A 17,713-nucleotide genomic window follows, 5' to 3' on the forward strand; every position below is an offset into this window, starting at 1 on the left:
TTACAATGGTTGGGACTGGGCTGTTCTTATAGCGATCGGTTCGTGCACGTATGGGCTGGATGCGGTTGTGGTGTCATGGTACAATGCTCAGTGCCAGGCGTCATGGTACGGTGCTCAGGGCCAGCGCCGCGGGTAAAGTACCTGTGGCCAGGGCGTCATGGTACAGTGCTCAGGCCAGCGCCTGCGGCACAGTACTCCAGCTGGCGTCATGCACAGTGCTCAGGCCAGCGTCAGCGGCATACAGTGCTCAGGCCAGGCGTCATGGCATGCGCTCAGGGCCAGGCGTCAGGGTACAGTGCCTGCAGCCAGGCGCGCCGCGCATGCGCCTGTGCCAGTGTCATGGTACAGTGCTCAGGGCCAGGCGTCATGGTACAGTGCTCAGGGCCAGGCGTCATGGTACAGTGCTCAGGGCCAGGCGTCATGGTACAGTGCTCAGGGACAGGCGTCATGGTACAGTTCTCAGGGACAGGTGTCACGGTACAGTACTCAGGGCCAGGCGTCATGGTACAGTACTCATAACTAAGTCTTAAGATAATTACGCGTGAAAATGGTTCAATATACATGTAATTATAAGCAAGAATATATAAAAAGATATATTTAGTTATGCTCTTAAATATAATTACCGTGTTTTCAAGGAGTTTTTTATTTACTAAGTATTTCCGAGGAAGACCTTTACCGTGTGGTTAAGAATAAGATAAATTTTTTTATTACAGGAAACTGATGAAAACAAACCTCTGTTATTTAGTAAAAGAAATTTAAAGAAGTAAATATTCTGAAAAGATAAAACAGAAATAATTATGTTTATTTAGCCATTAGTAACATTTACATTACTATTAATAAACAGTACACACACTATGTAGCTTTTTACTCGAGGCAAACGTAACCGAATATATTAATTTAAACGCATTATATTGCCACCAGATCCACTCATGGTTAAGACTTAAGACGTTAAGCGTAATGTTGGCACCTACAGTTTTATGTTAAACCTCTCCCAGTCCCCCCTCCCCCCTCACACTCCCAACAGTCCCTCCTCCCCCTCAAAGTCTCTCCTCCCCCCTCACACTCCCCACAGTCCCTCCTCCCCCCTCACACTCCCCACAGTCCCTCCTCGCCCCTCCTAGTCTTTCCTCCTGCAGCTCTCTTGTGTTCAGAGTTCGTACCTCAAACATATTCTTGAATCTTTCTCAGCTTTAGACAAAGTCCGTGGAATTGTTTTATTTTCTTCTGGAGATTGAACTCTTCCCTCACTGTCACGTTCACACACACACACACACACTAATTCTCTGGATGCAGGAGGTCCCGGGTTCAAATCTTGGACAAGCCCTTTCGTTATGTTAGATGTTGAAAACTTTATAACATCTTTATAATTTTTACCATCTCGTGGGTCTGCAGCCGCCAAAAGGTTCTTTGAGTCATCCCCATGCCGTGACCAGGATTCGAACCTGGGTTATTGCGGCCACAACGCAATGTACTAACCACTATACGATCACGGCCGCTGACTCACGTTATAGTGACTCAGGAAATATTAGTCTAGACTACGACAGATTAGGTTCGCTTAGGATAGGTTAGAACAGGTTACGATAGATCAGGGTAGGTGGGGTCCAGGCGGTGTTTGCCAAGTGGGGTACAAGAGGCGTCTTCCAGGTGGGGTCCAGGTGTCTTCCAGGTGGGCCCCAGGAGGCGTCTTTCAAGCGGGGTCCAGGTGGAGTCCAAGAGCCGTCTTTCAGGTAGGGTGCAAGAGCCATATTTCAGGTGGGGTCCAGAAGGAGTGTTCCAGGTGGGGTCCAGGAGGCGTCTTTCACGTGGGGTCCAGGAGGCGTCATACAAGTGGAGTCCAGGAGTCTTATTTCAGTAGGGTCCAGGTGTCTTCCAGTTGGGGTCCAGAAGACGTCATCCAGGTGGGCTCCAGGAGACGTCTCTCAGGTGGGCTCCAGGAGACGTCTTGCAGGTGGGATCCAGGGGGCAATTTTCAAGTGGGGACCAGGAGGTGTCTTTCAGGTGGAGTCCATGAAGCGTTTTTCATGTGGAGTCCAGGAGGCGTCTTCCAGGTGTAGTCCAGGGGGCGTCTTCCAGGTGTAGTCCAGGGGGCGTCTTCCAAGTGGGATCCAGGAGGCGTCTTCCAAGTCGGATCCAGGAGGCGTCTTCCAAGTCGGGTCCAGGAGTCGTCTTCCAGGTGGGGTCCAGGAGACGTCTTACAGGTGGGGTCCAGGAGGCGATTTTCAGGTGGGGTCCAGGAGGCGTCTTCCAGGTAGGGTCCAGGAGACGTTTTACAGGAGAAAATTAGAGTAACTGGAGAATAGCTGCGACGTTTAGTGGGGTTACATTGGATAACACCCTTGTCACATCTGACCGGAGCTGGTTATCAAATCCACGTCACTCACGTTATCATTGCATGGCATCAATTCCTTAAATCTATCTATCTTCTCTTTATTATGCAGCGGCCTGTTGGTCTAGGGGTATGATTCCTGCTTTGGGTGCAGGAGGTCCCGGGTTCAAATCCCGGACAGGCCCGTTCGTTATGTTAGATGTTGGAAACTTCATAACATCTTTATTAACTTCAGCAACTCGTTTGTGTCTGTAGCCGCCAAAAGATTCTTAGATCAAATCCATGGACTTAAAGAATCCTTGTATAGTTTTACCAGGTGTGTAAATTAATGAAACAATAAGCCGGGGTAATAATGTAGTGAGTTTGTGTTTGAGGGCAGGACTGTTCCTTCCAGCACGTGTGATAGTGAAGTAGATGATAGCTCTGTTAACTGTGGTAGATGGTTGTTTTGGGAGTATGTTTGTGGCGGTTGTTTGTCGAGGAAGGTTTGGGGAACCATTTGTCATTAGTCCTATTTCCTCAACCTCTAAATATACCACCAGTCCAGTAGCCTCATTACTTGTTTAATCTCCTGCTATCATTTATAAGATTTGGTTAGGTTAGGTTAGGTTAGGTTAGGTCAGGTCAGGTCAGGTCAGGTCATCCGCCACGAAGCTAATCTTACCATCCACCGTAATATATCTCTTTTATTATCACCATTTTTTACTCGCTTACCAGTGATTTTCTCTGAGAATTTTACCCATCCCTCTTTTAAGATTTTTGTACACTTTTATGTAAGGATTTGTACCATTTTTCTGTCTCTTATTCGTGGACTTTTATATTGCACTATTTAGATTCTATGTTTTTGTTAAGTGTGTTACTAATGTTTTGTCCTTTTCTCTTCTCTTCTCTTATTTTAGTTTGTTTTTATTTTACTATAATTTCTTCCCTTTTTTCCTATTTCCTCACTTCCTTCGCTGCGTCTACCGTCACTCTTAATAGATTATCTCCGCTAACACCTTCAGTACAGGGACGTCACTTCTAATACTTTATTTGGTTAACGCCAGACGATATTATTCAGCACAGAAGGGGCGCCGTACACAAGGGGTTAATGTTGTCTAGTTCTGCATCATGCGTCACGCCATAAACCAATCACAATAGACCAGTTGACACGAGACGCTGACAGCTAAGAGTAGTGTCAGGATGTTTATGTAAATGACGTCATAGCCGCAGCACAGGAACAGGGTGTAGTACCCGACCGGCTTAGTGAAGAATAACCTCGTCAGTCGCTTATGATTTGATACTGGTGTGTTGTTGAAGCTTCCGTCTCAAGGATCATATTTCAGAGGTGATGGAATTCTCTGCTATGGATTTCTCATCGACTGTATGTACTGGAAACTTTGTGGAAACATAGGAATAACCTTTAGTTTTGTGTAGATACAGTATAAGGTTTCCGCCAATAAGCTTAAGAACTGTCAGATTGTGTAAGATTAGGTAATAATCACGACGTACAGTAGCAAAGTTTTAATTGTACTTTGAAACAATCGTTAGCTGTTCGGGTCACTTAGCCATGGAAGATAATTTTTCTGAAAGTCCAAACTTCTGACAGAGTGCAAATTTTAAATGCTCAAAAAGTAGTTTTATTTGTGTTAATAGTATTGTACTCCTGTAATAGTTGAATGTGTTTTATCTTCATGTCGGGAGGAAGAACAATTTATGTTAGGTTGTTAAATTGGGGAAGTAACAATTAAAAGAAATTAAACTATTTGAACAGAGAATAAATTAAAGAAATATAGAAAACTGATAAAAAAGATGTAAAAAGTAAACTTCAAACTTCATAATTATATATTAACAAAAAACTGATAACTTATTACATCTACAGAGAAAACCTTAAAGAACGAAATATAAAACACAGGAGCTACTGGCGCAACATATTAAACACCCTCGCGTCTTAATTTATTAAACAAAGTCACTCTTATTTATCGGGATATGAAATTTTAGGTAACAAGACAATTGGAACAGATATATGAGGAATTAGTTTGGTGGCGTTGTTGGAAGGCAGAGCGAGAGCCACGGTCAGTTGATGGCGCCATTATGAGTAACGACACATGAGCCAATAGTAACATCGCCGTTGTTGTAACATACAGCACTAACAACTTACCAGTGTTAACAGAGGAAGCTAAACGATATGATAACACTGAAGAATTATTAAAATACTTCATGGTGACGTAAGATAGTGAAGAACATTTAGGAATATAAGGATTTGTATTAGTGAATTGATTCCTCCATCAGCGAAGAGACTAATCAACTGTAGCTGTATTGTGAGTAGATGACTGAAGTTCTTGCAAGTTTCATAATCAATCAATCAATCAAAGTACCATCCTCATATGTGGGGGCTGGCGACCACAGTCCTCCACTATAGACGTTTTGGGGCTGTTTTATCAATCAGGTGTCATAAAAACATTATCGCTTTTTTTTTTAATTATTATTTTTTAACGGGATTAAATAGCCCACCCGGCACAGGCCAATGACCCAATATCAAGGCCTGGGAGGCGAAGATATAATAATAATAATAATAATAATAGCTAATAATAGTAATAATAATAATAATAATAATAATAATAATACACAATAATAATAATAATAATAATAATAATAATAATAATAATAATGATAATAATAATAATAATAATAATAATAATAATAATAATAATAATAATAATAATAATAATAATAATAATAATAATAATAATAATAATAATAATAATAATGAATACAAAGTTAAAACAAAAAATCATTAGAGAGAAACAATATATGTATGTTGTGTTGTCATAGTAAGAGAAACAATTGAGACTCTGCAATTGTGTGTAAATGAGGCAGAAAGTGAGATCAACAACCTGGGATTTGGTCACAATTTTCGTGATGCCATATGGCAGCAGGGTCGACCATTAGACAACACATGATGCTTCCAGTGTCTTCCCAGGCGGTAGTACCTCCCTGTTTGGTAGCTGCCTGTTTTGTATGGATCCTCAAGATAAATTATTTAAGGGAAGAAAACTCATAGGTAATGAGTCAGACCCACAGGTACTGTATCAGGTAATAAACACCCAACTCGGCTGGTTAGGTTAGGTTAGGTTAGGTTAGGTTAGGTTAGGTTAGGATAGGTTAGGTTGTGGCTAAGCGACTACTGACTATACGACTAAAATATGAAACATCAATATTAAACTTCACACAGGCCGTCCAATATATTTTTCTTTAACTCTTGGTAATCAAACTTTGCTGAGAGATTACCTCAGTAAGATTAACTCATGATTGCGTGGGGCCTAAGACGCGGGGGATGATAATTTTGGTGCAGAATTTCTTAGGAGGAGCTACTCGTTCATGGTGCAGACATGTCTTAGAGACTGTGAGGAGACTTAACTTATCTTATATATCATGTAGAATTATTACACTACAAAGTTATACAGTGTATTTTTTATATAATGTAACGCTTCATGCACCAATTAATTTTAAAACAAACTCAAACAGGAGGTTAATTAAAACAAGAATTATAAAGTATAATAAAGTCATGCAGGAGAAGAGTCAAGACACAAACAACAGCTCATTGATCTGGTCTGGATTCATCTCGTTTGAACCTGCAGGCAGACTTGTGTAAGACGGAGGTGTGTTGTACAGAAACACAACACAACAACCTAATGCACATTACCAGGTGAGGAGTGGCCCATCAGAACACACTACCAGGTGTGGGGAGTTGCCCATCAGAACACATCCCCAAGTGTGGGAGAGTGGCCCATCAGAACACATCCCCAAGTGTGGGGGAGTGGCCCATCAGAACACATCCCCAAGTGTGGGGGAGTGGCCCATCAGAACACATCACCGGGTGTGAGGAGTGGCCCATCAGAACACATCACCAGGTGTGGGGGAGTGGCCCATCAGAACACATCACCGGGTGTGGGAAATGGCCCGTCAGAACACATCACCAGGTGTGGGGAATGGCCCATCAGAACACATCACCAGATTTGGGGCGTGGCCCATTAGGTTATATCACCTGGTGTGAGGAGTGACCCATCAGAACACATCACTAAGTGTGAGGAATGACCCATCAGAATACATCACCAGGTGTGGGGAGTGGCCCATCAGAACACATCACCAAGTGTGGGGAGTGGCCCATCAGAACACATCACCAAGTGTGGGGAGTGGCCCATCAGGTGCAGGGAGAAGAAGTTATCCTCCCGTCGTCTTGTTTGCCTTTATAAATAACTAAACAACTTGTGATTACTTGTGGCAGTCAGGTGCACCGGAGTTTGTGGAAGCCATCACAAGTTTATGAATTTTCCTGGCGGCAGACGCCCCCAGTGTCTTAACCTGAGAGTGTTTACCAAGAGTAGTGGTTTGTTGCCTCTCCTCCTTTATTACTGTGTGTGTGTGTGTGTGTGTGTGTGTGTCCTTGCGTGCGTGAGTGCGTGCGTGCGTTGGTATGTGTACGTGTGCGTGTGTGTGTCTGCGTGCGCGTGTGACAACACCACGAATAAGACGACAGGTTAGTGAACAACATAAGTCTTCAACTCCCGGTTACAGAGACTGTCATTGTTTTTATCTTTAGCAACATCTTTGTTTATTTATTATTTTTACTTTTTCTGGCTCCGCATTACATAAATATGCTGCTGAATTTGTACATCATTTAACATGTTACAACGAGTCGTGTATATCATTAACGCCCATAACTGTGTCCTATTTCACACGCCATTTATTTCTTCCGTGTATGTTGTGAAAAATGTTTTGATCGAGCATGATGTTGGCCATTAAAATAATTGTAAAATGTGACAGCGTATTAGTACACCATATTTCTAGCTACGTCACCTTTTATATTATCATGTTGATACTTGATTCGCCTTTTCAACATAAGCTATTATAGAATGTTGTCTATTAAGTGGCCTTTACCTGGATTACCTCAGACACTACAGTGATCAGGATAATTCAAAAGACGTACACATGAAGCTCGACCAAACATTGTTTCGTCACATCCACAGGAGAGATAAATGGAGTGTGAAATAGAAGAATATTGAGCAACTTTAAATGGACTGCAACTTTTCTCCTGTCAAGTGTTTAACTGGAGAAGATTCATCTCGTTTTCATCGAATTAAAAACAGTTGTGGTAAAGCGGCGGTGAAGAGGTGGACAGGCTCCTCTGTGCTGGAGTTGTGATGATAACATTGGAAGGGAACACACAGGTTTATTAGACCACCTTTAGTATCACGCAACACATAATTACAGTTAATGGGTGTGAAACAAGAGCTTCAGGGATCAAGTTGCATTATTGGTTATAAGTTATGAAGGTGTGAAACATGACTCTCAAAACTTGGGTTCGAAATTAAACAGAACGGACTGTGGACTAAAGCAAGGTCTATAGAGTACAAGGTCTGCTCCTAGTGAACGAAACCGCGTCCTCCCGCGCAGGATGTTATTCAAATCCCCCAGTCAGCCCAAGGCCACTACAGATTGACTGTGTGTGTGTGTGTGTGTGTGTGTGTGTGTGTGTGTGTGTGTGTAATGATAAAAAACTAACAACCTTTCAAACATAATTTCTATTTCTTTTAATATTTACCTAAATCTTAGACAGGAGGACATTCATTACTCTAACATTTATTGACAATATACATGACGGTTTATCAAGGTGTTTATATACCCAAGTAACTAATGAGATAACGTATTAAAACAACCATAAACGATGCTCACTTGTTTAAACTGTTCTGTACTGTAGAGTTAAGAGTTAATGTTCGGGTTCATTAACAAAATAAACAAAGGTTCAGAAACAAAAGGGTGGAGCTTATAGGTAGTGCAGATTGTCTCTTATAACTTTGTTTATCTTTGAGACGAACCTCGGCCTCATTACCGACCTGCAGGACGACTACTGACACAGTTGTCACGGTAGTTATTCCTATATTTATCTTCTCCTGTTTGTCTTGTGTGTGGATATTACCATTATTCACTTACTGTACATGTTCTGCCTTTATTGCATAATATTGTACACCGTCCTTCTCTCATTCCGCCTCCTGGTGCCGCAAGAAACGCATGCGGAATTGGTACACATTGATTACCTAATTTGTTTGTTTTCTTGTTTACTTGTATGCTTGTTTTTCCAGGTGATATCTCTGGCCTTCTTTCAACCAGAAAGATGAAATTTGGACACAATAATGAATAAGTGTTTTGGCTGTATTATTTTTCATTTTATTTTTGTATTATTATTTGTTTTACTCGTTGTCTTCATATGATGGTAGGTAGGGGGGGGCGGGGTACACTGAACATACTTGTCTCGGCAATAAATGACTCGACCTACCATAACTAACTCCATATATTTACAAATATATTATTTGTTTCAGCTTATGAGTTCTTCAAATTATTTAATGTAAAATATATCATTAACATTTATCATTCTCTTGTACCAGTTTGTATTCCTTGTCACTCGCTTCCTTGATTTAACCAACTTTTTAATACAACTTTACTTTGATGTCATTTTTCAGCAATTATTTGTATTTCGTTTAAGTTCGTTCAGTTGCTTGAGTCTTTTTGTCATTTAAGTCTGAGATGTAATTTAAAATGTGTTGTTCTTTTTATATATTTTTACTCGACTATTCTTCAGTAATTTAACTCATAAGAAAGTTAACTAAGCTGTTATTGGTCAGGTGAGGTCAGTGACAGCGAGAATGAGAAGCGCCGTAGGGGATAGTGTAGTAACGAGAGGCAATGACTCACTCTCTCTTTACAAGGCATCTGTGTACAGTACGTGTCTCTACTTGACAATATCATGAACATTTATAGATCTGTCTCTACTAACTCACCCTGATGTTCATGTTATAATGTACTGCTGAACTTTAACACCTGAGATTTTAAACACCAAGTCTAGGTTAGTATATACAATAGTCACCAACAATTTGTAGTTATATGACATAATTCTCTCTGGTTAACTCACCTTAATGAATTAGCGATAAACGTTGGATCTGATTGGTGACAAAATAATTAATTCAGAGGAAAAACACTAATTAATTTAATTCAATAATGAATTTTATTGTAAATTTTGTCTGAAATGTTATCCTGAATTTATTTTATTTCTGTTTATTCAGTTTGATAATTTTTTTTCTTGCTTTTGGATTTTGTTTGTTTTTATTATATTGCAAATTTTAAATCGAAATGTGATTGTTATTTTAGTTAAGGTTAAAGAAATGTTATGAGGCAAAGGTACAAATTTCTAACAGAACAAAAGTAGATTTATATCAAACTTATGAAAAGTTAAGTTAGTGACCAAAGTACTCAAGTATGAATAGCAGAAACTTATATTCCTTAAGTAACACTATAGTTCAGTGATGAAATTATGCTCATATTATAATGTTAAAAGTGAAATATACAGAAGAATATCATAATAAGGCTGACGTGGACTGGTGGCATGGCGGTACGGGACGTTAGCCAGACGGGCGGTACAGGTGACTGGTAGCATGACGGTACGGGACGTTAGCCAGGCGGGCGGTACAGGTGACTGGTAGCATGACGGTACGGGAAGTTAGCCAGGCGGACGGTGCAGGTGACTGGTAGGCGACGGCCGACGTTAGCCAGGCGGGGCGGTACAGGTGACTGGGTAGCATGACGGCCGGGACGCGGCCAGGCGGGTAAGGCCAGGTGACTCTGCAGTGATGACGGTACAGGACGTTAGCCAGGCGGGCGGTACAGGTGACTGGTAGCATGAGACGGTACGGGACGTTAAATAAAGTGCGCGCCAGTGACTGGCAGCATGACGGCATGACGTTAGCCAGACGGGCGGTACAGGTGACCGGTGGCATGACGGTACGGGACGTTAAATAGGCGGGCGGTACAGGTGACTGGTAGCATGACGGTGTCGACGTTAGCCAGGCGGGCGGTAAGCAGGTGACTGGTAAAGCGACGGTACGGACGTTACGGTGGCAGCGTACAGGTGACTCAGCGCGACGGCATGACGTTAGCCAGGCGCGGCAAGCAGGTGACTGGCAGCATGACGGTACAGACGCGCCAGGCGGGCGGTACAGGTGACTGGTAGTGATGACGGCACGACGTTAGCCAGGCGGGCGGCAATAGTGAATGCAGCATGACGGTACGGGACGTTAGCCAGGCGGGCGGTACAGGTGACTGGTAGCATGACGGTACAGGACGTTAGCCAGGCGGACGGTACAGGTGACTGGTAGCATGACGGTACGGGACGTTAGCCAGGCGGACGGTACAGGTGACTGGTAGCATGACGGTACGGGACGTTAGCCAGGCTGGCGGTACAGGTGACTGGTAGCGTGATTCTCTCTCACACAAAGTATCTTATGGGGCGATCACTATAACTCCTCCTGCTGAATCATCTGACACACAGAACAGTCTAGGGAAGTTTAAAGTACAGTTTGGTTACGATGAAATAATTCAGAGCGAATATTAAAATGTTATTGAGTCACATCCGGTAATAAACTGATGTTTCATCCAGAACTCTTAAGTAAGGAATGAAACCAAATAACCAAACAATTCTTGTGACAAAGTTGAAGTTTGCTTGTTTCAGGAAGTGTGAGTTTGGGTGGAGCAATAACACAGATTCTAAGCTATGTGGTGACCTTATAATCGTGTAAAGGCAAAGAGTAATATCGTCCTTAAGTTATGGTATCAACATAAATCACTGGTGGCAGCACAGACTCAGCGTCGTATATTGTTAAGAGCGTCAAGGGGAGACAGACGGCTGTGAATACCATCCTGGCTTATCACATGATTGATAAACTATAGCGGCTTCAACACACACGGTGCCGCGGCTTCCTGGCTCACCGATCATGACCAGAGACGTTTATAGCTTTTACTGAAGGTCATCAAACTCACGTGAGTTGTCCTTTATGGCCACAAGGAAGACATGATGTTCATCACTACAGTGACACAAGACAAGTGGCCTTGTTCCTACAGGAGGTATGACTCATGGCTTCTTCTGTTAGGTCCTTATGAGGTTGATGCACCTGTGTGTTGTGTTACCTGGTGGTGGTGGACGAGGGTGTCACTGTGTGTTGTGTCATCTGGTGGTGGTGGACGAGGGTGTCACAGTGTGTTGTGTCATCTGGTGGTGGTGGACGAGGGTGTCACTGTGTGTTGTGTCACCTGGTGGTGGTGGACGAGGGTGTCAGCAGTGTGTTGTGTCATCTGGTGGTGGTGGACGAGGTGTCATCAGGTTGTGTCACCTGGTGGTGGTGGTGGACGAGGGTGTCACCGTGTGTTGTGTCATCTGTGTAGGACGAGGGGTGTCATCAGGTGTTGTGTCACCTGGTGGTGGTGGACGAGGGTGTTGCGTGTTGTGTCATCTGGGTGGTGGTGGACGAGGGCACAGCCTGTGTGTTGTGTCACCTGGTGGTGGTGGACGAGAGTGTCACAGTGTGTTGTGTTATCTGTTAGTGGTGGACGAGGGTGTCACTGTGTGTTGTGTCACCTGGTGGTGGTGGACGAGAGTGTCACAGTGTGTTGTGTTATCTGTTAGTGGTGGACGAGGGTGCCACAGTGTGTTGTGTCACCTGGTGGTGGTGGACGAGGGTGTCACAGTGTGTTGTGTCACCTGGTGGTGGTGGACGAGGGTGTCACAGTGTGTTGTGTCATCTGTTAGTGGTGGACGAGGGTGTCACAGTGTGTTGTGTCATGGTGGTGGTGGACAGGTGTCACTGTGTGTTGTGTTATCTGGTGGTGGTGGTGGACGAGGGTGTCACTGTGTGTTGTGTCACCTGGTGGTGGTGGACGAGGGTGTCACAGTGTGTTGTGCCATCTGGTGGTGGTGGTCGAGGGTGTCACAGTGTGTTGTGTCATCTGGTGGTGGTGGACGAGGGTGTCACTGTGTGTTGTGTCACTTGGTGGTGGTGGACGAGGGTGTCACTGTGTGTTGTGTTATCTGGTGGTGGTGGTGGTCGAGGGTGCCACAGTGTGTTGTGTCATCTGGTGGTGGTGGACGAGGGTGTCAATGTGTTGTCTCACCTGGTGGTGGTGGACGAGGGTGTCATAGTGTGTTGTGTCACCTGGTGATGGCGTACAGGTGTCACAGTGTCACCTGGTGAGAATGAACACGTGCCACAGTATTACCAGCTGACGGGTGAAGCGGGTACCCACGTTCCACCTGGTCACCTGCAGCAACATGTGCTATAAAGTGTAACAAGTCTCTTATTATGCAGTTTCTGCCTCACTGAACATGGCCACAAACGCCAACGTTTGGACCGAAATTATTTTAATTGGCAATAAGTTTAACAAAGGATCATCCCCGGCCTGCATCTTCTGGTGCTGATAACGCAGCTTAGTATCCATATGCTTCTGTTCAGGTTCAGATGTCGTCCATTCAGTGGTTCCAACATTATGTCATAAGATAATATTATAAGTGATGAGTCAGGATTGTCTTCCAGTCCAGATGTTGTTTGGTCGTCACCCAGCGGACTGCGAGTGTCTCTGGAATTACTAAGTGAATAAAGTATGAAACACTGATCAGGTGGCATATAACAAATACTAAATTAATATGTAAAAATAAATGTTTAATAATAATAATAATAATAATAATAATAATAATAATAATAATAATAATAATAATAATAATAATAATAATAATAATAATAATAATAATAATAATAATAATAACACGAATAAAAATAATAGGGAATGACAAACAATTAGAAAGAGAAGGGGAAGGGGAGGAGGAGGAACCCAGGTATCAAGTTAATCAGGTGTAGAAACAATTAATGTATCAGTTAATGTTATTCTACTTATTTGTTATAATTCAGAGAAAAAACATTGTTGTATATAATATTGTATCTATATTTTGTTATATTTTCTTTACCAGATACAACACACAAATACAATCGCCGTTTATGGTTGTTGTATTTCTCGTGTTATTATGAATTATCGTTTTAATATTGCTTGTCAAAACGAAATCAGCAGAACACCACAATGAAAAAAAAAATCACCAATATTTAGCTGGTAATACACAAGGACTGTGGTGAAAGCATTGATCACTACAGTTATTTATGGAGAGTTTGTTAATTAAATGCAACAGTCAAATAGGTAAAAAACAATCCTGACTGACGGGCTACCTGACTTATGAAAGGTGTTGACCAGGTACACCAACACAGCCTATTATTTTTCACCCTCATACATCAAAGTACACACTAACCCTACAGTGTATAAATTACGCCTCGTATAAAACTTTCCCTCAGATTAATTACACAAAGGTTCACCTGTAGTTATAAAAGAAACTCTTGCATGGAGAGAAAATAAGTGTGTTTGAAGCTCGTCCACCTGTGCCTCATTACCTGCCCGGTTATCACAAAACAAGAAATACCTCATAATATTTTCCCTTTAAAATGTTGTCAAAATATTGCTCTAACTTACACCTAATATAATATGTGATAAATGAGCTGCTTGTATTGTACCATACTGTACCATCCCAAGGCGCCGGTTCACCGGAGGAAGATACGAAGAGTCATACACATAAATACTTCCTGACGTGTATGTGTTATGTACTTCACCATCAACAAAGTGACACCTTTCCTTTTTTCTAGTTTGATCATTTGTGCACATTATAATTTACTATAATGTTAAAAATTTCATGAGCGTATTACAGTATTTTCCCCCGATAAAATGTTATCAAATAAAAACATTGTTGTATTCTCCAAAATGTTTTATCAGTTTCCATTTTTAGTAACTAAGAAGTTCACATGAAATATCCTCCTGTTCTTTTCTGAAAGGATGTGGAAAGCAAGAAGGGCAAGAATGTGATGAAACCATAATACTAAAATTGATGTATCAAGCCGCTTGCTTTTGTCGTTACTGGAAAATCCTTATGATTCCTCCCACTACGTGTGACCTGGCAGCTGTGTTCTTCGTTGTATCAGTAGAATATAAGTACCAAAATGTCTACATTTGCTTACGAATAGTTCTTAGGAGAAGGAGATAAAACTAAAAATCAAATTACCAAAGTATAATACACCCTTAAATATTTTTCTTTAGTTCTTGTTGAGATAATAATAATAAGCTACATTAAAATGGCGTTGAATCCATTGTAAAGACCATCCTGCTAAACTCTGGATTTACTCAGACAATGCCGCCATTTGATGTATACGAAACATGTTCTTTACACCTAGTTTATTTGTACACTGGAGGAGGAGTTATCGACACTTTAACCTTTGCATTTAAACAACACAATAATAACTGAGAGTATCGTTTAGTTCCACGCCTTGTTTTATATAAAGATAATTAACAAACTGAGGCTCTTAGGGAGAAGAAAGGTCAACACGACATAACACACACCACAGGTAAGTAGTAATGACAAAACACCAGCGTCGGATGTATGTCATGTCCAGGTCCCGGCGCTCACCAGCAAGTGTTTACTCGGGGAGATTAAACCTAGGATGTCCACGCCAGACAGCGCGTCAGGCGAGTCCTGTTTTTCTTTCATTTCGGAGTTCAGTCAAAGGGTTTTGTTTCAATGCGCATAAAACGAAAGGAAAATCTTTTAACGAGAATAGCCATGACCCCCACTGACACTTTTCTTTACGTCATCACAATTCACACTTTACAATTAACTTTTTCATGTTAACAATAGAAAGTCTCTTGGGTAATAAATAAAAGAGTAAAGATTGTCTTTGCCTCTCACGCCAGACTCCCTGTCAACGCTCGTCTCGGTGTTCTTTAGCGTTCACATTTTTTATCCTATGGTATTAGGTTTGCTGCAGTGGTTTACAACGTCTGGTCTAGTGTAAATAATATCTCGTAAATGTGAATATCTTAACATATTCCCAGGTTTGTGTTGTTTTGTATAATACACCTGTATATCTTCCCTTCAGTGTGGGAAAGCGAGAAATACATGTATTTCAATAAGGAAATATTATTTTGTGTACTTTACAATAATACTATTATGTACATTCAGGGTAAAAAATCCGTGTGAAGAAGTATCGACCCCAAATGAGACAAAACGGCACACCCGCACCAGACGACAGTCAGGGTAACTTCGGAGACTCATTCACGTTACTCAACTACATTACTTCGCACTAACTTTTGACCATGACTGTATGTACAGTCATGAATAAAGTCCTGTCGCCTCTTCTGCTACTTCACGAACCACAAGATTCATACTCGTGAATTCAAAACATTTGTACACAGAATAAAGCATCAGTGTCTACTGCTTCGGGTTCACTAGTCTGAATCTTGTGGTTCCTTAAGCAGCAGAAAAGGCAACTGGACTTTTGTTCGTAACAGTACACATACAAAAACCCTACCTGGCTACCTGGGTCCGATGTGTTTGGAAATGAACACAATGTACAGCAGTTTGATTCTGATTTCAAGGATTTACAAATAGGGATCAGAATTATTCGTCCATTGTGTCATATTGTTTCAACGCGAAAAGGGACATATTTTTTGTGTGTGTGTGAGTCATCATGGAAATTTATAAGAACATTATCAGTACCTGTACGTATTAAAAATTACTTATGTTAATTACGTAAATCAGATGAACGTTGTTATTGTTTCCTTGTTGGAACTAAACACCAGACAGGTGATGCTTCATGATGATGTGTTTCATTATACAACAATAAGAAATAACTCAGACTGAAAACATGTAAGATGAATTTTCTCGTTATATTATGAAGACTTGGCAGGTGTAATGTTGATTGTTGCTTACACGCTTTAATAATTATTACTAAGAACTAATTTAACCTTTTAGAACGAATTTAACTTACGTGTACACTAAACTTAGTTGACCTTTCATTTATATCATATCATATCAGTTGTATGTGATTTAATGTTTTCTTTGAGTTAACACTGAAAGAGAACATGTATTGTATTTAATTCTACATATACAATAGATACATTTAGTTAATTCATATAAGTTCTTCGTACATACATACATACACGTCATCATAAATATTATAGCAGGTCAGAGATTCCCACGACGTTTAAACAACTGCGTAAATCAAACAATATAAAAATAGACGAGAAGTAATGACTGAAGAACAATAGGCAGACAAAACAATAGACGACGGGAATGACTGGAGTGTTTGTATGACGGAAATACCTAAACGACGACAGCGGCTGGATCAATGGTCTGTGTCATGACAGTATTTAACATTGTCGGGGTAAATAACTGTCTAGTACTGTGTTACTCTTTCTTGTGAGTTATAGTGGCAATTGTACTTCATTGGATCATTGGTGTATTTTTGTGTCAGTTATGTGTTATTCAGTGGTGCGGTGGCCGAGTGGATACAACGCTCGTCTACGGGTCACTGGTTTACTTCCGGTGCACTCTCAGTCAACTCATCCGTAAGTGTATACCTGTAGTTACAGGTACACCGCCCACCTCTGTACTGAAGGCTTTATACGGGTATATGTTAGTCCACTGGTGCGTTGTCCTACCACTGGTGTGATGCCCTACCAGTGGTGTGATGTCCTACCACTGGTGTGATGCCCTACCAGTGGTGTGATGTCCTACCACTGGTGTGATGTCCTACCAGTGGTGTGATGTCCTACCACTGGTGTGATGTCCTACCACTGGTGTGATGTCCTACCACTGGTGTGATGTCCTACCACTGGTGTGATGTCCTACCACTGGTGTGATGTCCTACTAGTGGCGTTATGTCCTACCTATGGTAGGTCACACAAATAACTGTGGTAAAACAGTGGTACATAAACTAATAACATGGGTAAACTTTTAAAGGTTCGTATATATACTGTTAGTGAACGAGCCGTACGGGAGGTAACAGCAAGTGTTCAGCAAGTTGTTCCTTGTAGCCTCCACTGGTAAGGCAGCCAGGAGTTGTCTTCCATACTTCTACTTAATTCTCTTCCTCCCAGCTGTTACTCCTTTACGGCAGCCATAACCGTCCTAACACGAAAAACTATTGCCTCATTTTGAAGGATTCTGTCCCCAAAAATCCAGGATCCCGGTCAAAATTTTATCTCCACGGGACATCAACGATACAACCCTCGCTGCTGCCAGTCTCATCCTCGGTGTTTACTCTCACGTGTGCCGCAGTCTGCCTTTAATCTTATGTCTAATACGCTGATCAACCTTGAATCATCGTGGTGAAATATCTGAAGTCTGTTGACTTACTTCTCACTCATCTGTCATTCAGAAAAACTCTTTAACTAACTTCTTTCATGTCGTTCTTTCTTCTTTCACTCATACGACCTTCCAATAACCTATATTATGTCATAAAAGGTCACCGCATTAGCTAATAGATCAGCACAATGACCTAGTATCCAGCACGCTCCCAGCCTCTCCTCCGACATTGTCCCACCTCCTTCCATTACTCTAAGTCCGAACACACTCCAGGTTGTAGATTCCACGAAGCTCCTCGGCGTCACCATAGACAACAAACTAAATTGGAAACCACACGTCAGTGAAGT

The 17,713-nt window shown here is 41.7% G+C and overlaps 2 non-coding genes across 2 annotated transcripts; one reads left to right on the plus strand and one right to left on the minus strand.

The window, feature by feature from the left end:
- Nucleotides 1-1,421: 1,421 nt before the first annotated feature.
- On the minus strand, nucleotides 1,422-1,493 carry Trnah-gug. Its single transcript has one exon. It is a non-coding gene; the product is annotated as a tRNA-His (tRNA).
- A 946-nt stretch (nucleotides 1,494-2,439) lies between these two features.
- Nucleotides 2,440-2,511, plus strand: Trnap-ugg. The gene has a single exon. It is a non-coding gene; the product is annotated as a tRNA-Pro (tRNA).
- Nucleotides 2,512-17,713: the final 15,202 nt, after the last annotated feature.

Source organism: Homarus americanus, unplaced genomic scaffold (assembly GCF_018991925.1).
Source record: "Homarus americanus isolate GMGI-L3 unplaced genomic scaffold, GMGI_Hamer_2.0 scaffold20683, whole genome shotgun sequence".
NCBI lineage: Eukaryota > Metazoa > Arthropoda > Malacostraca > Decapoda > Nephropidae > Homarus > Homarus americanus.